The sequence below is a fragment of the Haliotis asinina genome, chromosome 16, assembly GCF_037392515.1.
Source record: "Haliotis asinina isolate JCU_RB_2024 chromosome 16, JCU_Hal_asi_v2, whole genome shotgun sequence".
Taxonomy (NCBI): Eukaryota; Metazoa; Mollusca; class Gastropoda; order Lepetellida; family Haliotidae; genus Haliotis; species Haliotis asinina.
The window spans coordinates 45,548,998-45,565,348 of NC_090295.1; the positions used below are offsets into that span (position 1 = coordinate 45,548,998).

The 16,351-nt window shown below is 36.9% G+C and overlaps 1 protein-coding gene across 2 annotated transcripts in view; it reads right to left on the bottom strand.

Annotated features, from left to right (window-relative positions):
* The window catches only part of LOC137268378 (neprilysin-1-like), a 131,848-nt gene that overhangs the window by 97,328 nt on the left and 18,169 nt on the right, over positions 1–16,351 (bottom strand). Inside the window, exon 1 of one of the 2 annotated variants that reach the window (XM_067802941.1) lies at positions 5,201–5,628. The exons of the other annotated variant lie outside the window; for it this stretch is intronic. The gene's annotated coding sequence lies outside the window, so the exon portion shown is untranslated. Of the gene's footprint in view, positions 1–5,200; positions 5,629–16,351 lie in introns of those variants that run through there. 2 annotated transcript variants of the gene reach the window in all.

The window sequence follows — 16,351 nt, forward strand, 5'->3', positions numbered from 1 at the left end:
GGTTACATTGCCCTGTCAAGTGGTCATTTCAGGGCACATTGTCATGTCATCTTGTGATTTCAGGGGCCACATTGCCCTCTCATCCGGCCATTTCAGGGTCACATTGACCTGTCATCATGTGATTTCAGGGTCACATTGACCTGTCATCAATGTGATTTCAGGGCCACATTGCCCTGTCAACTGATCATTTCAGGGCCACATTGCCCTGCCATCATGTGATTTCAGGGCTACGTTGCCCTGTTATCTGGTCATGTGAGAGCTTTAAGGGCAAGAAGTGATCATGAAATGTTGTTTCAAACAATTAGACAGTTGTTATCCTAAAGGGTTTAAACCTGACATAAATCTGTCAGAAGAACTCTTACTTAACAGTACTGTCAAGATCTGTTTTCAGAGACTGCAAGCATCCACTACTATTTATATTCATGATGTTAGCAATGAAACATCTGTAATCACGTTGTTTACTACCTTGGTCAACTAATGACTTCACATGGTGTGTGGTCTTGTCAGTCTGCTGACAGTAATTTCAATTTAAATGGCTTCAAACATTTATTTTAAGGAAATAAGAGTGATAATGGTTTCACACTGCTTTTCACGTTTTTCCAGCCAAACATCATTAGGACATTAATGTGAAATATTTTTTTAAAATTGAAAATGTCTTGAAAGAAACTGTTAAGCCAAAGACAGCATGTTAATTTACTACTTACTTTTTCAAGAGATACATGGATATATCACACTGTTCAACAGCTAGCAGAGTCTGAGCTGTATGAGTTGGAGTTGTGTCCCTTGTATGTGCATTAAACCTGCGTCTATGGTATGAATTTCTGGTCATGGTAATGTTTCTAGATTTGTTAGCATCTTACTTAATAATCATCGAAGTAGTTACAGCCTGGACCTGCATCACGGGGGGATTTCGTAAAACAAAATGTACATACACTGTGATATATTAGTCTGTCATACAATGTATAAATACATGACATGTTTTATGGATAACAGCTTCTTTTTATTCTTTACATGACGTTTCATACGGAGCCTGAAGCAAATAAATCCAAGCCCATGCAAGTCTAGAAAATATGGTAGGTCTAGATTTCCACAGCTTCAGGGTCTGAAAATGAAGAAAGTCTCAGGGCTCCTTTCCATTACATTTTATTATTTTTTACTATGAACTTTTTAACTTTAAAATATGTCCATTTCAGCCAAGATGTTAGTTTGTGTGATATATTTGAAATGCTGTTTAAATCAGTATTAAACTAAAAGTCAGTCACTGAGTCATTACTGGGTTGATATACCATGATATACCTCATTAAATCAGTATCAAATTAAAAGTCACTCACTTACTCATTGGTAGGTTGTGATCCATTTGAACTTCTGTTTAAATCAGTGTTAAACTAAAAGTCATTCACTAAATCAAGGATGGATGACAATATGTAGATGAACAACTTCTTTATTGCTGTGAGAGCTACATTTCGGTGTAGGTTCTAGCACCGTTGTCTAGTGATGCCTCTCAAAGAAGTCACTCACTAACTCAATCTAAACTGGTAACTCTGGAATTGGTTTGTTGGTGTGGTTCCTTGTTCCTCAATGTATACCACATGTACAGTTGAAAGGTCAGTGGCTAGGCTGCGCATGTCACAGTATGGGAGCACAGTGATTACGCAGTGTGTTAATTGGAGCCAGAGGGGAGCACAATATTGATTAACTGTTTCCATTAAGTTGAAGGGTCCAGTAACAGGTGTTAATGGAAGAACTTAAACAAGTGAAGAGCTTTCATGGAAATTAGAATCATGTTTGCTGATTGGTTCACAAATGACTTTACTTGAAAACTCTGATTATGCTGGACCCTTTGTCTTGGTCAGATTCAAGGTGGAATCTCCTGTTCTGAATACTGCATCCAAGCTGTACCAACCAGTATGGTGGTCATTATGTAGGGCAGTTGGGGTAGTATAAGTTTAATATCTGCATATGCTGAAATAGTATGTATTTTATATGGAAGGACACTGGCGTTACACATATTTTATGCTTGGAAACTGGGGTGATAGGCCTTTACTATGTAGGGAACAGGGGTGATATTTATTTATTTGTGGGGAAACGGGTGATATCAATTCACTACGTTGGGAAACTGAGGTGATATGCACTTTGTAGGGAATATCTGGTGAAATAATTTCACTATGAAGGGAAACTTGGGTGATATGAATTCACTATGTGGAGAAACTGAGGTGATATGAATTCATTATGTATGGAAGCTATGGTGATATGAATTCACTTTGTATCGAAAAAGGGGTGATAGGCATTCACTATGTTGGGAAACTGGCTTGATATTTATTCATTTGTATGGGAATTGGGATGAGATGTGTTCATTTGTAGGGAAACTGGTGATATCAATTCACTATGTAAGGAAACTGGGGTGATATGAATTTACTTTGTAGGGAAGCTGAAGTGATAAGAATTCATTGTTTATGGAAACGGGAGTGATATGAATTCACTGTGTAGGGAAACTGGGGTGATATGTATTTACTTTGTAAGGAAGCTGAGGTAATATGCATTCACCATGTAGTGAAACTGGGGCAATAGGTATGCATTGCCTATATGGAAATTCGGGTGATATATATTCACCATGTGAGGAAACTGGGACAGTAAGCATTCATTCTTTATGAAAACTAGGATGATATGCATTCATTGTATATGGAAACTGGGATAATATGCATTCATTTTGTATGGAAACTAGGACAATATGCATTCATTGTATATGGAAACTGGGATAATGTGCATTCATTTTGTATGGAAACTGGGATGATATGCATTCACTATATATGGAAACTTGGTCAGTAAGTATATACATTCACTATGTAAGGAAACTGAGGCAGTAAGCATTCATTGTTTTTGAAAACTGGGATGATATGCATTCTCTATGTATGGAAACTGTAGCAGTTTACATTCATTATGTTGGAATGCTTGGGCACTGGTTTACAGAGCACAGTGCTACATGCCAGTTGGGTTAAATGATTTACCATTTGGTGTTCTGCTGTTTCCATCCCAGAATCTGCTGTTGATGTGGGAAGTACTTAGCAACAGTTGATGCTCTTCTATAGTGGCAACCTGTTTCTTTGTACCGTAAAGATTCTCTAAATGCAACCAGGACAAAATAACTAGGTGATTTACTCATTTTGTTTTCAGTGCAGAGATAATTTTTCTGAAGATTTAATCATTCTAAATTGAATTTTAGAAGAAAAAATCCTTTTGTCATGAAAGTAAATCGTTTTGAAAGGCAATTAGAAGTTTGAGTAGTATGGAAGCATAATGATATATGGATGAGTCACTTTCTTGGTGTACTTCAGAACTTGCACCAAACTACTGACTAACTACTAGTCTCTGAAATGAAAAGAAAAAAAATCATAATAAATATGCAGTGAAAGGAAACCCTGACACTTTCTAGACTTGCCACATACACATGCATGGGCTTTCTTGGATATGTTTATTTCAGGGTGTGTATGTTTATTTCAGGGTGTGTATGACAGAATAGCCAAACTGTCACTTTCCTGATAATCAAGAAATTGTTCATCCATATATTATTTTCCTTCCATTTTGAAAATAATCGTTGAATTTCTAAATAATATCTGTAATTGTTCATATAGTTTCAGGAAACATCAAGTTAACATGACTATGTATTATTTTTTATACTCTTGAGCAAATGTTTTAGAGTATTTACGGTACTTCCTGCTCCTTGTTGCTTCAGATTTTATCAACAGATCTGAATTTAGCTGTGTTTATATACATGATTCATAATTCAATCATGGTGAAGTATATATTTAGGACAGTGGTGTCATGAAGATTGTAAACATTGTTGTATTTATAGTTGTTTGAGGCTATCAACTGTCAGGTCCTGCTCGAGGTTTGCTAAGCTAATCCAATACGACCTCTACATGGAGGCGCTTTGTCTTTTGGATTTGTAGAGTGTTTGATATAGAATTGACAAAAATTCTTTTTTCATTCTTAGGTTGTATGAAGTGAATATTTTCATGTGAGATGGGGAAAATGATTGAAAGGGGAGGGGGATGAGTGAGTGTTGGAGTTTGGAATCCACACACATTTGGACATCATGATAAATAAACCATGCTTTACTGAGAAATAAACATGTTTATTTTGAAGTAGTGACTCTTATTACACTACTTTCTTACAACTATGTACATGAATAGGCATGTAATTGATAGTCATATGGACCATTATACTCTTTTTTCACGTTTGTGTGCATGAATTTGTTGTCAGGTAAGATTAAAATAATAAAACAAAATTGATAAATATGTTATTACAGTTTGGTTTGCGTCATTTCCATATGTTTCAGCAGAAAAATATATTTTACTGCACTTAAATAAATATATCTATACAGTAGTCAATTTTCCAAGGAGCTGCTTTGGACATAATGCCTAGTTTGAGTCATCACATATAATTATTTTCATCAATTGATATTAATACTTTTCAACTTTTACTCTCTTTTGTAGTAATATGATCTGTATTTTTCATCCATCTCAAACAGACCATACATATAAATAGAAAAGCCAGTCATACAATTCTGAAACAAAGTTTTACAAATGTATATTGCATGAAAACATATTTGACAATTTACCAATTACATATGTACTACTAACACATTAAACTTCTATTGCAATTTCAAATACTACTACCCTCACAGCTTTAACTTCAGTCTTACAACCAGTACAAAAACTCATAAAGACCAGAATTGAAATTATACCAAATTGGTACTTTTTATCCAAACAGAGCCTTTTTGTTAGGTTGTTCTACTAGTTTTGAATGTTATATCAACTTCAAAGCACATATTTTGAACAGAAATTTACAACCCTAATTGGATTAGTTTTCAGAGTAGCACTGTTTCCACTGAAATAGAATCACAGATATTCAAACCTGTATGTATCAAACCTGAGCAAGGCTGCCACTCAAAGAAACATGTGCAACACCTCACACAAAGGGCATTGGGGAAGCATTGAGAGCTCCTAAAGGTGAAAATTTAATCAACTTTTTTTTTTAACAAATCAGCACATGCAGCTCTCCAGGTCTTATTGATTTGGAGGCACACATTCCATTTATTCTGCAGAAAAAAATTTAACTTGACAGTAAAGTAGCCAGAAAAAACTTTTTCTTTCCCCAAGTAAGGTCGAGCGATGGACATGTGGAGGAATTTGTAACTTACTTTGGAAAATGAGGTCTCCAAATTACGTCTGGTCTTTGTTGAAGATTTTTTATATCCAAATCCTTTTTGTTTGTGTGACTTCCAATTCTCAATCTCGACACAGATGATCTTCAAGACAGTTATTCCTTCATAAAAAATCTCAGTTTCCTAGATCAGAATCCACAAAAAGTTTCGCCTCTCCTTTGGAACTATTAAGTCCAATTTCATATCGGTATTCAAGCCAGCGTTGCAATGTTGTTACACAACAAATTGTGTCCAAAGCTCAAATTGAAACAAGATGCTGAAAAGAGCTTTTATGAAGAACTTTCTTTCAAGTTGTGGGTTGAAAGTCACAGAAGAAATTGCTGGAGCCTTGTATCAAAGATAAATATTTGATGGAGGTGTACAAAGCTTGACAAACTATCAGTAGAACTGGAATCCTTCTGGCTGCAGTGTGACCACACGAGGAAGATGCTCAGCTGTAGACCAATCAGGGAGAAGAGATAGCAGGTTTATTGAGAGATTGTGGAAGAGTTGCGGTAACTCACTCACTATCACTCAGCATATCAGTACACACATCACTCAACAGCTCACTGATCTGTCAGGGATCGGACCACTGGAGGCAGCCATTGTTGATGTTGGTGATTCTTTAACAACATTCTACTGACAAGTCCTGCAGACAGTTCCACATAATTCCAGAATATTGTGCTTCATGGTTTCATCTCTTATGAGTTTACATAAATTGTAATGTACTGACACTTCAATATTTGGTGTAAGGATGAGGATTTTGTAAGTTTTCCAGAATTATTGGATCCATAAGTAATTAAAAGGGTCTTAATTCTTTATTTGTAAACAGAATTTTAGTCAGTTTAGTGGTATCTGTCCTATTTATTTATTTCAACAAAACTGAGAGTTACCCCATATCTGTGTAATTTCTGAAATCTTGTTGTCTTTTCTTATTTTGCTGAAACCATCACATTTTTATCAAATTCTGTAGAATGGTAACTATGAGGGAATGTAAAAAGGAATTAAGCCTCACCCAAACAATAATATGAATGCCACTGTTTTTATGTTAAATCTTTTGGCAGCCTCTGTCTGACAGCCTCAAGCAAATTGGTTTGCTATGTTACAGCCTTACGATCCCCATTTATTTACTTTTTGGTATCCTCTTGTATATGTGAAAATATGTTTGGTTAAAAGGCATTTTCAGTATAGTGATGTTAAAAAAATTGTTAGATATTGTTTACACAATTACTTGTTTATATTTGCTCTCATGCTAGTAATTTGTTTCTGGTTAAATGACTTTCTTTTCCATGGAACTAAATGGATGCTCCTATGTAAACTACTTATTTCTATTTGCACACAAGTTAGAGGATATTCCATGCTGCAAGTATACCCCAATGCATATGAGAAAAAGTAATAGAGGATACTAAATGACCTTCCATGTAATACCATTTTTATTAAACGAGTTAATGACTTGATATCAGACGAGCGAAAGCGAGTTTGATACTAAATCTTTAACAAGTTTAATGAAAATGGTATTTCAGGGCAGCGAGTTCAGTATTCTGTTTATTACTCGCCAACATAAATTGACAGAAAATGCGGCGAAATTGCCTACAGTGTGAGGACTCTCAGCTTTCAAGTCAAGCAAGGTCTAGTAAAATTGCGACATCAACATTAGCATATTGACGTCACAACTTTGAACCATTTTGACGTCATACGTCAAGCGGTATTACACGTGTGTATGTTGAAGTGAAAATATTACACTGCTGTATCTTCAACAGGCGAGTAATAACGATATATATCCATACAGATGAAACATTTCCAAAGGAATGGAATAAATAGTCAAATTTTCCAGTCATCATCTGTTTCTACCTCGGCTTCATCATTTGCATTTTATGGATCTTGTAACTCTAATATCCCCAACTTTTTTCATTGGTATATTTTGTTCAATTTCATTTGTGATTTGAAATACATTGTAACTACATAAACTGTCAAGCCTATTTTAACTAGAAAATACTTAGGTGTACACATATCATTGCAGGTTTCCAACACTTTTACATATGTAACTCACACACAGATAGTTTTGTCGATCCTGTCAGCTTCTTTAAAGTATTTGCCTGAAGTGTGGCTGTGTATTTTGTGTTATATCAGGTTTATTTGTCTGTCTGTCAACAGACTCGTCAGTTTACATTTACTTTCTTGCCCTTCCTGCTTTGATCCAACCATGCAACAAGATAACTGTTGTCACTCACATCCTTACAGACAGCAGGGAAATGTACTGAAGCTCCCTTTCAGTGCCACAAAGTGAGCTGTTAGTCAGGGAAGAGTGAGGATTGTCTTGTGTTTTGACTGCTATGTAGAGAATCTAACCCGAGTGTGTCCTGATGTCAGATCTGATATTCAAGTATCTGATATTTTTACATTTATCAACGTTTGTTGATATAATTGATACCAGTATACACGAGGGTGAGATTTATTTATCTCCCAGAATCATTCTTCATTAGTTTTCAATGAAAAATGTTCATCTCTGAACACAGTACTGACATTGGATTTGCAGTGCAGCAATGTCATAGCATTGTGATGTCATCAGCTTCATGATGTCATAGCATTGTCAGGGTATTGTACACAATCTGCTGTCAAAACGATATCTCTTAGGAGATATTGTCTGATTTAACACAAACGATATCTCCTGTCCAACACAGTTTTGGATAATAAAAATTGATGTCAAAATGGGGAAAGTTCAGATTGTGTAACTGCTATGACTCGTAAGACGTGAAAGTGGACATTACGTTAGGTATCTCATACACTTTCAAACAGTTAATGTTATTGATTTAAAAGGTGAAGGCAAAACTGTTTAACTGTCTAATAACACATACAGCTCATGTACAACATAAGCTGTCAGTTTATGGTTTGACAGTCCAGGTCTGCACATGCTTAGTGAAATTAAGATAATTGTCCACCCCCTCCCTCTTCCCTCCACCTCACTGATCTGATCATTCCATTCAGATTTCAAACATGGCCACCATGGCAGCCACCCTGAAATAATATTTGCTAGTTATGATGTTTCATAGGCAGTTAGTATATAGTGTTATCCCACAACCCATGTTACAACCAATAACCTTAATTCTAGCATCTGAGTGGTTGTTTTAGTTTGTAATTTGTGAGGAGGCTGGGTTGAAGCATCTTTTATTTCCTTTACTCTTATCTTCTGTAACGTTACATTTAATTATATGATGTTGAACTAGGCACTAAAGACTCTTTATTGGTCCGCTTGTCAGTAAAATACAAGCTGCTTCTGGAAAAATGAAGAAATTTTTAGTTGCAATTTGGGAAATATACTAACGTTTGCCTCAGCCAGATATCAGCCTCATAGTTTGTACAGATATATTTCACTAACTAATGTTCAGAGAAGAATCTGGTTGAGAGAATCAGGCAGCGTGGGATATGTGTGATGACAGGGTGTGTGAGACAGATCTGGTAGACCATTGCTGCCAGCAGTCAAAATGAGGCAACCCGTCCTTACAGGTGGCAGGCTAGTCTGTCATTTAAGGTAATTAGTATCGATTACAGCTAATGCCAAGAGACTAGACAGCACACCTGCCTTATCTTTATTGATGATTGGTAATCACCACATGCTGTCGGGCCCTGTCTGCCTGCTGGGCCTTCAAGGGACCCTCTTGACACATATATGGCATCTTAAGGGTGTGGTGACCCTTCAGACACTTAGGGTGTCTTAGGGGTGTCATTACCTTCCTGACATAAAGATGGAGTCTTAAGGGTGACATGACCCTCCTGACACTTAGATGATGTCCTATGGTGTCATTACTCCACCCCACAACACTTAGATGGTGTCTTATAGGTGTCATGGCCCCCTAACACTTAGATGGTGTCTTATAGGTGTCATGACCCCCTAACACTTAGATGGTGTCTTATAGGTGTCATGACCCCCTAACACTTATATGGTGTCCTATGGGTGACATGCCCCTCCTGACACTTAGATGTTGTCCTATGGGTGTCATGACCCCACTGACACTTAGATGGTGTCTTATAGATGTCATAACTCCCCAGACACTTAGATGGTGTCTTATGAGTGACATGACCCTCCTGACAATCAGATGTTGTCCCATGGGTGTCATGACCCCACTGTCACTTAGATATTGTCTTATAGGTGTCATAATTCCCTTGACACTTAGATGATGTCCTATGAGTGACATGACTCCCCTGACACTTAGCTTGTGTCCCATGGGTGTCATGATCCTCTTGACACCTATATGGTGTCCAGTGGGTGTCATGAACCTCCTGACACTAAGATGGTGTCATGACCCTCCTGACGCCTAGACGGTGTCCAATGGGTGCCATTACCCCCAACACTTAATTGGTGTTCCATGGGTGTCATGACCCTCCTGACACTTGGATAGTGTCTTAGGGGTATGGTGACCATCTTGACAATTAGATGGTGTCTTAGGGGTGTAGTACCCTCTTGGAAGTTACAAGGAGTCTTAGGGGTGTAGTGACTCTCTTGGCACTCAGATGGTGTCTTAGGGGTGTAGTGATGCTCTAGACACTTAGATGATCTGTCTTAGGGTACTGTAACAATTTTGACACCCAGTTGGTGTCTTGTAGGTACAGTGACTATTCTGACAATCATTTGGTGGACCATTCTGATTCTCAGTTAGTGTCTTGGTGTTAGAATGACTGTTTTGACACCCAGTTGGTGTCTTGGTGGTACAGTGTCCATTCTGACTTTCAGTTGGTGTCTTGGAGTTACAGCTATCTCTCCTGAGATTCAGAAGGTGTTAGTTCTTTTGTTCTCATCAGTCAGATGTGAAACTCACTGTCCACTCAGTGCCACTGTGGTGTCATGTGGTCTGGAAATACCTCAATGGCTGCCTTAATGTTTCATTTGCCGTCTGCTATTTTGTCCGTAACAAATGTGCAGCAGTCACTCAGGCTATGTTTATGTAGATGATGTAGTTTTGTACTGCACTGTCTATTGTAAGTGAAAGAAACTGTGTAACAATTGATATTGATGACACATTAAGATGAACTGAGAACTAGAAGTGGTAACTGTCCCACGTGGTATGACCTAGTTACATTTACTGAGGTATGCTACACTGATGATTTTTCTAAGATAAATCAGAATAGTGGGGTAGTCTAGTGGGTAAAGTGTTTGTTCATCACACTGAAGACCTGGGTTTAATTTCGCACATGGGCTCAATGTGAGAAGTCCAGTGAGAAGCCTACGTTGATATTGCTGAAAGCAATGTAAAATCACACTAACTCACTCTAAGGTATATCACATCAATGATGCTTCACTAAGATGTATCAGAGCATATCATGTTTAGATGCATCAGAACAATCGTCGTGTTTCAATAAGATGTAAATGAACAGCAATAGTGTTTCATTAAAATCTATCAGAACAATTGTAATGATTCACTAAGATGTATCCGAACAATTGTAATGATTCACTAAGATGTGTCAGAACAATTGTAATGATTCACTAAGATGTATCAGGACAATTGTAATGATTCACTAAGATGTATCAGAACAATTGTAATGATTCACTAAGATGTGTCAGAACAATTGTAATGATTCACTAAGATGTATCAGAACAATTGTAATGATTCACTAAGATGTATCCGAACAATACTAATGATTCACTAAGATGTATCCGAACAATACTAATGATTCACTAAGATGTATCAGAACAATTGTAATGATTCACTAAGATGTATCAGAACAATACTAATGATTCACTAAGATGTGTCAGAACAATACTAATGATTCACCAAGATGTGTCAGAACAATACTAATGATTCACTAAGATGTATCAGAACAATAATAATCATTCACTAAGATGTGTCAGAACAATTGTAATGATTCACTAAGATGTATCCGAACAATAATAATCATTCACTAAGATGTATCAGAACAATACTAATCATTCACTAAGATGTATCAGAACAATTGTAATGATTCACTAAGATGTATCAGAACAATACTAATGATTCACTAAGATGTGTCAGAACAATAATAATGATTCACCAAGATGTGTCAGAACAATACTAATGATTCACTAAGATGTATCAGAACAATAATAATCATTCACTAAGATGTATCAGAACAATTACTAATGATTCACTAAGATGTATCCGAACAATAATAATCATTCACTAAGATGTATCAGAACAATACTAATCATTCACTAAGATGTATCAGAACAATTGTAATGATTCACTAAGATGTATCAGAACAATACTAATGATTCACTAAGATGTGTCAGAACAATACTAATGATTCACTAAGATGTGTCAGAACAATAATAATGATTCACTAAGATGTGTCAGAACAATAATAATCATTCACTAAGATGTGTCAGAACAATAATAATGATTCACTAAGATGTGTCAGAACAATAATAATCATTCACTAAAATGTGTCAGAACAATAATAATGATTCACTAAGATGTATCAGAAAAAATACTAATGATTCACTAAGATGTGTCAACAATAATAATCATTCACTAAGATGTGTCAGAACAATGACAGTGTTTCAGTAAGATGTATCAGAACAATGACAGTGTTTCACTAAGATGTGTCAGAAGAATAACAGTGTTTCACTAAGATGTGTCAGAACAATAACAGTGTTTCACTAAGATGTATCAGAACAATGACAGTGTTTCACTAAGATGTGTCAGAACAATGACAGTGTTTCACTAAGATGTATCAGAACAATACTAATGATTCACTAAGATGTGTCAAAAGAATAATAATCATTCACTAAGATGTGTCAGAACAATGACAGTGTTTCACTTAGATGTGTCAGAACAATGACAGTGTTTCAGTAAGATGTATCAGAACAATAATAATCATTCACTAAGATGTGTCAGAACAATAATAATCATTCACTGAGATGTGTCAGAACAATAATAATCATTCACTAAGATGTGTCAGAACAATAATAATCATTCACTGAGATGTGTCAGAACAATTACTAATCATTCACTAAGATGTGTCAGAACAATAATAATCATTCACTGAGATGTGTCAGAACAATACTAATCATTCACTAAGATGTGTCAGAACAATAATAATCATTCACTAAGATGTATCAGAACATTAATAATCATTCACTGAGATGTGTCAGAACAATACTAATCATTCACTAAGATGTGTCAGAACAATAATAATCATTCACTAAGATGTGTCAGAACAATAATAATCATTCACTGAGATGTGTCAGAACAATAATAATCATTCACTAAGATATGTCAGAACAATAATAATCATTCACTAAGATGTGTCAGAACAATAATAATCATTCACTAAGATGTATCAGAACATTGACAGTGTTTCACTAAGATGTATCAGAACAATGACAGTGTCTCACTAAGATGTATCAGAACAATGATAACATTGTACTAAGATGCAACAGAACAATAATAATCATTCACTAAGTTTTAATAGAACAGTTATCATGTTTCACAAATATTACAAAGACAGTTTTCCACTGTGATTTATGAAAACAATGGTGGTGTTAAAAAACCCAGTATTAAAACAACAATGGTGTTTCAGATAAGGACAAACCTATTGAATGAACAACTTTATGCAGGTGATGCAACAGTTCAGAATAAATCTGTGGGGATTTTTCTTGTCAGTAATTGTAGAAGAGCAACAACAGCAGCATTTCCCTGACATGCATGAGAACATACTTTTTATCACCAACATGCACATATCAGTGAGAATCAAAAACAAGAAAACCATGTTTGGCAATATGCCAAGTTGAAGTGCGATGTCTGTCTCATAAATAACCATGTTTTACAGGAGCTGTACATCTTGTCATAACTGCTGCATGTTGAATACATTTCTCATAGGGTCACACAGCCTTTCAAGTATTTGCCCCATTTTTTATTTTCATCCAGGTCGTGCATGGCGGTGAAGCTTTTCAGGGTTATGATGAAATTTCAAACTTTTGAATTATTACAAACATCTTTTTCTGCCAGATATGTTCAGAGAATCATAGAAACATATTGTACATGTCACACATCATGTTGCCTTCATTGCAATAGGTGGTGAAAATCTGGGTCAGAACTGGTCTTCAGCAGCCATGCTTGTTGAAAGAGGCAACTTATGGGATAGACTTTTAGACTTTGTTGACCTGGACACCACATACCATCTTATCCCATTTGCATAGATTGATGCTCATGATGTTGATCACTAGATTGTCTGATCCAGAGTCAGATACTTGACGTACGTAAGATTGCTGACCCCCTAGTACACGTGTACTAAATGTATGTGGGATTGTACAACTAACAACATAGGTATAGAATGCATACACCTAAGCTGAATTGTCATAGCGATAGTGAATTTGAAATGCATTAATTTCTTACATGGTTACCAAACAACTCTTACAGACATTTTACAGAACTATTATAAATGTATTGGAATGGTGCAGGCTGATGCATTTTTCTTGTCTTTGGTCTGCATCTAGTAGTAATGCCTTCTAATAGTAAAATCAATGTGAAAGGCGTCACTATACATCTCATGGTGTCTCATCCCTTCAAAGAATGCATAAGTGAAATTAATGTAAATACTGTGCTTCTTATTCCTGGTTGTCTGGTTGTCGTGTATCGTCACATGCAACAGCATTCCAGCTATATGGTGGCCGTCTGTAGACAGCTGACTCTGAACCAGACAATCAAGTGATCAACAGCATGAGCATCACTTTATGCAGTTTGAATATGATGATGTGTCAACCAAGTCAGTGAGCCTGACCACCCGATCGAATTAGTTGGCTCTTGCAGCATGGATTATTGAAGACCAATTCTAACCCAGATGTAACCCAATATCTTTAATTTAGTGATTCTGAATAATCAATTGAGCTCATGATGGGATATGGTTCACTGAATATGCACGTGAATCCTAACATCTGGAGGTCTAACCATAACAGTTTGTTGTACAAAGCGCTTGAAAGGATCAGGTGGTCAGACTTGGGTGAATGAATGTCATCATGTCCTGACTGCAGGAACCGTTTCAAACATTGACAGTCAATAAATGTTCTGGTTCAGACTTAATTATTTACTGACTGCTGTCAGATAGCTGGAATATTGCTATGTGGAGCATTCAAATCAATAAACAAATCAACACCAAAAAAATCCAGAAAATGACAGGCTTTCTTTGACTTCTTAATAATAATAATAATAATAATTTGACTTCTTAATAATAATAATAATAATAATAATAATAATAATAAGGGCCTGATGATGTACGCCTCTCCGTGGTGGGCCTAGATAGGGGAATTTTATTCCCTGAACTGAACGTACATCACCCAGTTAGGGCTGACCCCCCGAAGCTGGTTTTCTTACTGGGTTACAGCAAGACAAGAAGAATTCAATCTTTCACTTCCGCAGCCCAGTCAGCCTTCCTCCGGTAATGCCACAAACCATACTGGAGATGGGACTTGCCCCAGGGGAAGGCACAGAACCCGACCAAGAATATCTTGGTCAAACCATCTCAAATCCACACTACTAGAGTCTGCGACAGCGACAGGATGGCCTCAAAATCCACGAATTAACGGCAAGTCGCTGAAGCTGCATTGGGACAATGCCATGCCCATGTATGCTTACCTGACGGAGCAAAATCTCCGAGATCAACTCCGGAGGCTAAAACATCTTATGCCCCGTGAGCCAGTTCAACCCACAACTGGTGCCCGTCAGGAACCTTTGCAAGAGCAAAATGCTCAAGTGGCAGCAGACCCAAAACTTCTGATGGACGTCCGCGTCAACCTCTTTCCTCTTCCTGGTGGAAACTCTTCCGAGAAAGAGCCAATTGGCCCCGAAAGTTTGGACCCTCACTCTTCCTCTTCTTCAGTTGCAGAGCTTACCGAAAATTCTGTGTACATTTTGTTTACATCTATTTATGAGGAAATTTGTGATTTACCTTTAGAGAAACGGAGGCCAATTAAACAACTAAACGTGTCTTTTCCAATAAATGAAATTGATTTACTAAATGAAATTATCTCTTCAAAACTTCCTGCGGACTGTTCATTACATGAAGTAAATTGTTGTGTCTATGCTGCCGCGCGAACCTTGGAGGAACTTCACACAGTTTCCAATGAAAAGTCCTCTAATACTAAAATCAATAAACCAAGAAAAAACAGGTTTCAAGTCAAGTTAACAGAAACTAGGAAATATATTTCCTGGATAGAGCTGTGCCTGAAATTAAGATCATCAGGGAATCCCATGTCTAAACGACAAAAGACAATTTGGAGAAAATTAAAATTACAGTACAAAACAACAAAGGAAAAGGTACTTCTCCAAATAGTCGATTCCCTTAAGGCAAAAATAAAAATTTGGACTGAAAGAAAGAAAAAATGGGAAAAGAGAAACAAATTTATCAAACAAAATAAGCTTTTCAAAAATAATGAAAAGCAATTTTACAGGCAACTCAAGACAAGTGGTGTTGATGAGCATGATAAACGGCCTCCCATGGCTGCCAGTGAAAGGTTCTGGAAACAGTTGTGGTCTGTACCCGGCAACTGTAACCTGGAGGCACCATGGGTCAGTGATTATGACCATGCAATGCATGAGAAAGTAACTAGGTCATTTGTCTGTTACATCTCACCAGATTGCCTGAAGACTGTTATAAAGAAGTCCAAATCTAATACAGCTCCAGGGCCTGATGGCATTCGAAACCGGTACTGGAAACTGTTTCCCTGTGTCCAAGCACCACTCCTTCACTGTTTCAATTCTCTTGTGGATACAGGTGATGTTTCTCCATGGTTCTGCAAAGGTCGCACAATACTCCTTCCCAAAAAAGGAGACATGACTGATCCCAAAAACTTCCGCCCTATCACATGTCTAAATACTCAATATAAATTATTCACAGGGTGTTTGTCAAACCTCGTGTCATCTTACTGCTCTTCCAATGAGATAATTTACAGGGAGCAGAATGGGGCGAGAAAGGGATGTTGGAGGTAGCAAGGATCAACTTCTTGTACAGAAAATGATTTTGGAAGAGGCTAAAACATACCACCGCAACCTCTCCATGTGCTGGATAGACTACAAAAAGGCATACGTCTCTGTCCCTCACGAATGGATTCTGAAGTCTCTTCAGTGTATTGACCTCCCTGAGCGACTACTTGATTTACTCAAGTCCTTAATGAGTTGC